The sequence below is a fragment of the Nicotiana tomentosiformis genome, chromosome 6 (genome assembly GCF_000390325.3).
Source record: "Nicotiana tomentosiformis chromosome 6, ASM39032v3, whole genome shotgun sequence".
Classification (NCBI taxonomy): Eukaryota; Viridiplantae; Streptophyta; class Magnoliopsida; order Solanales; family Solanaceae; genus Nicotiana; species Nicotiana tomentosiformis.
Window position 1 is genome coordinate 18,817,900 of NC_090817.1, and position 7,200 is coordinate 18,825,099.

General features: G+C 35.6%; 1 long non-coding RNA gene across 1 annotated transcript; it reads left to right on the forward strand.

Annotated features, from left to right (window-relative positions):
- Nucleotides 1-3,002: 3,002 nt before the first annotated feature.
- Nucleotides 3,003-6,978, forward strand: LOC117276269 (uncharacterized). Its single transcript, XR_004506507.2, has 3 exons — nucleotides 3,003-3,414; nucleotides 5,602-5,759; nucleotides 5,872-6,978. It is a non-coding gene; the product is annotated as an uncharacterized lncRNA (long non-coding RNA).
- The last annotated feature ends 222 nt before the right edge of the window (nucleotides 6,979-7,200 follow it).

Genomic DNA, 7,200 nt, shown 5'->3' on the forward strand with positions numbered 1-7,200 from the left:
TACTGTACTTATTGAAGCAAATTTTGTCACATTAATGGGACATATTTGTGCACAATCTTCCTAGATTTGTGAAATTAATATGTATTTGGAGAGGAAGCAGGGAAAACAAGATGAATGAAATTCTCGAGATTAGACTAAAAGGATGTTTGCACTACTTGAATGTAGTGACTAATATCTCTTTGGGCCGATCTTGTTCTTGAAAGTAAGTTCCAAATTTAACTCGATTTTTTTTAATATACTGTTTCTATCTGATTCATTAGAAGAAATATTTGAAGGTATTAAAAAAACAATTGACTAAAGTGAAACAAAAAGCAAGAAAGAGTAACAATTAGCAACTTGCAGTATTCCTTGCACTGATCAAAGCTGTAAGTATAGGAGCGGATCGATCCGGAGCATAAATTTATGAGAAAATATTCCTTTAAATTGCAACAAATAGTAGATACGAATCTATAATTTTATAAAAATATAATCAACATTAAATTTTTTTAAAATTGAACGCATAGAATTTAAATCTCGAATCCGCCTCTGTATAAATATATAAAGGAAAAAGAGAAAAGCGACCAGCGCATTGAGTTCCTTCAACATAGTTCGCAGCCAACAATGAAACCAGTCATACATGTAGAGGTCGTTTGGTTTAAATTATTCCAGGATTATAATCTCACCTTCTATATGAAATATATAATATCAAAATTTTGGTATACCAATATTTGCAAATACTAATAACCAAATGGCCGATAAATGCAATTCTAAATTTAATTCCTGAATTAACATCCTAATCCTAATAATCTAATGACCCCTAGTAATTAAAAGATGGCATCAAGAAATAATGGGTCAATGGAATTGCTGATTCAAAAGTAAGTTAGGTTATTATTCATTTTAAATCCATAGGAAAAAGTTGTTGATCCATTTTATTTGTTTTTCCCTATGTTGACTTCATATTCCTGTTTCATTTTAAATTTTGAGTCCATATTATTTCGGGTGAATTGGTTAATTTGCTACTGCACAAAGTACAAAAATAAGATTGTTTCCCTACTGCATTTCTTTCAATGTCTTTCGCTCTTCAAGAAACTGCTGGTCCCATACCTTGTGCTTGTCGCGTATGTGTGAAACCTAGTCTTTTTCGGTTATAATATTAAGAAATTTTCAGAAATTATTATGTTTTAGTGATTATTAGCTTGTTATAGCTCATTTACTAAATTACTTCATATAGCTATGTTTTCAGTTGTTATATTTCGATGTATTAAAACAGGGGAGTCCAGCTAAGCAGAGAATGTATTCGACTGTATTCGCGAGCTGTATTCGTGAATATAGTAACGGAATTTGATTTTAAAAAAATGGTCTTCAGCTGTTTAAAAACGGTAAGTGAATCAATTAACGCGATAGACTCCTAATATAACTCAACAAACTCAATTATAACACACAAAATTTGTATTTCTAGTTATAGAAAAGATTCTCATCAACCGAAAAACACCTCAAAAACAGAGCAATCTTCAGAGATTCAATCCATCCTTTCTTTTTTTAGTGGTATCTTTCCTAAAATATTTTTTAGTGGTATCTTTACAAATAGATTTATATATTGAAATTATATAATTATATTGAATACAATTAAATACATAAAAATACATTGAATACATGAAGTATAGCAGGTCATCTATAGTGCAAAAATATATAAATACATAATGCAGATACATTTGAATCCATATATACCTATGAATACATAAATTATATTAATTAAAAAAACATATAAATACATTCATGGAATATAGCGAAACAGTGAATACAATGAAATACATGGAATACAGCGAGATACATTGAAACATAATGAAAAAAAGACAGTGAATACAATGAAATACATGGAATACAGCGAGATACATTGAAATACAATGAAAAAAAGGTAACAGACTCTTCAAGTTCCTCAGCCCCAAACTCCGTCCCCAATCCACTGATATCTAGGCCGCCGCCATGTGGGGCGTCGCCGCCGGTTAAATGAAGACAGTTGTTGAAGAAGCACCAATTTAAAGGATCAAACAGAAACTAGAGACAGAACTTCTTCAGATCTCACAAGGCAAACATGAACAATTAATGCAAAATCTAAGAAAAATTTAGAATGTGTAACACAACTGTATGAAAGAAATCGATGGCCGGAGGAGGGGTTTAGGGGTGACACAACAAGGAAGGGGGGAAGTAGTCGCTAGCCGGATCTGTCTTTGGCGGAACACAGCCCCTATTAGGGTTTCTAAAAGCAGGGGAGGAAAAAATCGGGGAAAAAAGAGAAGAAGAAAGAGGAAAGAGAAAGGAGGAGAGAGGGAGAGAGAAAAATAACACACAACGTATTTAATGGCTTAAAGGTATGAAGTGGCCATAAATAGATATTTTGATATAAAAATTAAAAGGTAGCTATAGGAGATAATTTTTTAAAAGGGTATTTATTTATAATAAATAAGGTATCAACCTTTGCTATATGAGGTAAAATTTTATATAATATTTCCCTAGAATACATAGGATAGGTAGGGCCGGGTAAAAAATGGTTCCCTCTTGCCAATAAAGAAAACCTTCGTAAACTCATCATTTCTATCGTAGTGGAGGTTGTTGTGAGGAGATCCTTGTGCCAGTGAAGATTGCTTCCAACGATCGGAAAATCAAAAATACAAAAATACAAAAACTATTGCTATATTTCCTAATATTTCACAATGTTATACAATGTATTAGTTTATATAAATTTCACAAGTTTCTATAAATTAAATTTATTTAACTAATTAAATATAAGTTTTATTATTAGCCTTTTTAAAAATACTAATATAGTTAAGTTAACCATAGCAGATAAATTAAAGTCTATTTAAAGTTTTATTTTTAAAAATAAAAAATTAAAAGAGGGAGTAAAATCATACATTTTAACCAAGTTATAAAGTGCTAGGGTTGCCGTCAATTCGTCCTTTTATTTTTAGCAGTTCTTCTTCTAACATTTTGTTTTCATCGGTGATCTCACATGAAAGAGAGTTTAATTTAGTGAACAACTTATAAAGACAAAAATCTTGTTTTACTTTGTAATTTTCTCTTATTCAATTCTCAAAAGAATGACACATTTTTTTTAAATTTAATGTAGAGTCAAACTACCACAAACAAATTTAAAAAGAGAGGAGTAATAATTAAGGTCTAATATTTGAAACTCGAATACCATGACTAGCTAATGGAACGACAAAATTCAGCAGCAAATTGGGGAGTGAAATTCTAATTGTGGGGCAGGAAAATGACAGATGAAGCTTCTCAGTTATATATGAAGATGACTTAAGCGTCAACGCGTAGCTGGCCTTGACTTTAATTGCCTCAATGAATTACAAGGCAATTATCTTCATTGTATATTCACTTTCAATAATCTCACTCTGAATCAAAACCTTCCAAGAATTGCCACTTCAGGTTAGTATTGTTTGACAAAAAATATGGATCTTGGTTCAATCAGTTATATTTAAATGAAGGAGAGTTAATCTTAATTAAAAATAATATCCTAAAGATATAGTTGTCGGGATCGTGTCAAATAACTAGTATATATATCTGGATGGCAGTGAGTATAAGCAATGATAACAATATTTAATGATCCAAAAAGATGAAGTGTGCCATTCAATAGTAATAAATAGCAATAAATTGCATTTAAGTAAATAAAACGTGTGAGTCACCCGAAAAGAGATGAGATCAATGAATATTCTTTCTCACAATGATGAATGATTGATAATCCTTTGAGCATTTGGGTTGTTCTTGGATCCGGTGGAAATGCTAGCCAAGAATCTTGGTAAAAAGGTTGTTTTTGTGTATATGCGATAAGACCAGATCCTTTCTTACAAAGTCAATGTACTGTTTACAAATAAATATCTCTTGTCCCCTATCATTATGTGTCTTTCTATTTATAGGGAACATCTTCCTACAAAACTCTAATAGTACATATGTAGAGAATATTCACTAGAATAACCCTAAGATGCTCGACCTCGACCTTGGTCCATGATGATTTCACGACACCGCATCCTTCATTGCTTTGAGGCTACTTCGCCCCAAGGTCGGTCTTTGTGGGGTCATCACTGATAGCACGTGCCAGTCGATGAGAGCTATAATAGTGCTGACGTGGCTTGCCCATATCAAAGACATATTTTAGCCTATACAGTTAGTCCCTCCGCTCATTGAGGTCGCCCTCGCGGGCGAGGTCGATGAGTGGGAAGTGTCGTTTGTAATCTAGCTTTACCGAGCTAGCTATACAGGTCGCGGCGAGAGGACAACGTGGCTTTTTGAGGGTCGCACATTTTGAATTCTTTGAATTTCTCGGGAAGTTCGTTGGAGCCATCTGGTCCAAGAGAAAAGGTGACGTCATGACGTCATGTGCCATAATGACCCCGTTTTCCGACGTGTCGCATTGATTCAAGTGTGACCCTTGATTGGTTCTTTCGTTTCAATCTTCGTGCTAATCATGGCATGTTGTTTCGATTCTGGTGCCCCCAAGTCTTATAAATAAGGGATGGTTTGTTGATCTTGAAATCTTTCCAAACTCCTTGTACTTCATAAGCAGAGTTTCTTCTCCATCTCCTTTGCAGAATCCTTGTAACTTTCTGCTGTTTTCTTTGCTTTACCATTTTTTTATACCACAATGTTTGTCCTACCATCAGATATCCATATGGAAGACCACTCCATTCCTCTAGATGTTGTTTTTCCCGACAAGGGGGAGATGGCGGAACTGTCGCTGAGGAGGAAAACCTCCCTACTGTAGAGAAAATTGTACCTCGATGTCCTGATGCTAAACCCGACTTCCAAAAGGCACCGGAAGTGGTGACAAAGAGGTTTAAATCTGCGATGACAGCTGAGCGATTGACCGAACTCAAGGTTAGACTCGGCCTACCTGGTCACGTGGACTTGATCCCTGCAGGCGACGACAAGGTTAGGGTTTACCGTCCTGGCTTCTGCGCCCTTTACGCATACTCGTTCTTAATTGGGTATTCGTTCCCTTTGCCACCGTTGATAGAAAACTTATGCCGATACTACAACGTATGCCCGGCGCAGCTTGCCCCTTATATCTTTAAGGTGGCCATGAAGTTGATTTGAAATTTTTGGGAAAGCGTACATCATATTGAACTGCACTTTCTTATTTAACATTTTGGGATTAAGACGTAGTAGTGCTTATTTTTGTCCTGTAGTCGCTGTCTTTTTTAAAAGCTTGAGCTATGCATTCTCACACTGGAGCCAACTACTTTTTTCGGTTTCTTTGTGGGGCGGGGCTCTCTGGGAGCCAGCTATAGTAGGCTGTGAGTCCTATCGTGATGAGCTGAAGGACAATCAAGTTATCTATGCTGAGTTCTGGCTGCTTTGCGGATAAGAACGTGAACTACTAACAAAGTTCTAGCTTTGGGTGTTAAAAAATTATCAAGTATGTGAAAGTATCAGCAAAGAATCTTGCTGGTAAATGCTTGTCATTTATGTGAAACTATTGTAAAAAAATCAGAAATATGCATTTCTTTCCTCTATTTTTTAGTTATAGACTAGTTCTGTTGCATATACTGTACTTTAGTGTCTCGTTTTAGCAGTTTGGGATTGAGATGTAGTAATTTTTTTTCCCGGTCATTGTAGTCGTGTTTAACAGGTTTCACTGGATTGTGCTCGAGTTGAGCCCATCCTGCCTACTGGATGCCCCTGAAGTTGGGGCGGGGATAGCCCATCCCACGCCTGATGGTGTCTAGAGCTTTCCCTATTGAATGAGCAGGAGCCAGGAGCATATATGTAAACAGGTACTGTTTTCATTTGCACTGTTAATGCAATTAGTGCTGATCATTTGTTAAAGTAAAGGCCATTTCAAGTAGCAAAATCTGTACTGACCTTGAAACTGGTTTCAATATCTAGCTTCAACTTTTTTTAGCTAGCCAGCAGCTTCATCAAGTGAAGGACTTTCCGGTGGATGAATGACAATGTCATCCACAACACTAAGGCGAGGGTGAGCACCCAAGAGCTGCTCAAGGTTTATGCGTTCATAGGCAGCAGCAGCGATGTCTACCACAGTTTGATGCAAACGGCTGTAAGTAGGGCAGCATGTGCTATATATCATGAGCAACAGATATGATATATGAGTGTAGTTTACACTATCTTGATCATGATCTTGAAATATGTTCATGATGTTACAGTTTTTTCTGCATTGATTTTACCAGCACGTTAAATGGATCCAAGAACTTGTTTGTCGCGTGATTCACATATGTAGACCTAGCAACACTGATCGTATTACAGTTTTCTTCTTGTCCTTGCACATTCTCAAGACAAAGATACTAACATCAATTCAAGGTGATGTTGAGCTTTAAGCATCTTTGAGATATAGCCTTTTCCTATGCCATACCATTTTGTAAAATAACATGCAAAATGGTAGGCCTGTTTATAGTTTTAGTACTTCTAAACTTTCTTCAATTTGCTATAATCAGAGTTGCTGCCTCGTGGACACTCTGATCCGGCAGACTTCTCGCGTGAAATTAATACAATCGCGCATTAATAGGAGTTGCTGCTAATCAGAGTGCTAATTAAGTATAGTCAGTAAGACTTATAGTACAGTTAAGTAAGCATTCTGATAGAGCTAGCTAGCCCTGTTCCTATATATCCTCTTCTCCTGCTTCTTCATTGAAGCAAAAAGTACATTCATATATAGCCAAGGCCCAAGTGTTTAGTTTGATCATTTACTTTCTCAGCCCACCAAAATGGCACAGAAGAGTTCTTCCTCTGCTCATACTTTGCATTGGAGTTATGTTTTCTTAAGTTTTAGAGGTGAAGATGTACGCAAAACATTTGTCGACCATCTCTACGTTGCTCTGCAGCAAAAGGGTATTCATACTTTCAAACAGTGGCGGACGCACATGGTGGTAAGCGGGTTCAATTGAACCCGCGTCAAAAAATAATATTGTGTAGTTGTATAAATTATGATTAAAGCTGCGTAAATTTTGTATAAATATTTTATTTTAACTCACTTGACAACTACTATATATTTTACGATTAAAGTTATGTACTTCTACGATTGAACCCGCTTGCACAAAATCCTAGGTCCGCCACTACTTTCAAAGATGATGAGAATCTAGAGAGAGGCAAGTCCATTTCACCCGATCCTATTGACGCAATTACATCATTCATTTTAATATATTTAATATATAAGATGTCTAATATTATTACTTACCTATATTAATATTGATTAACTAT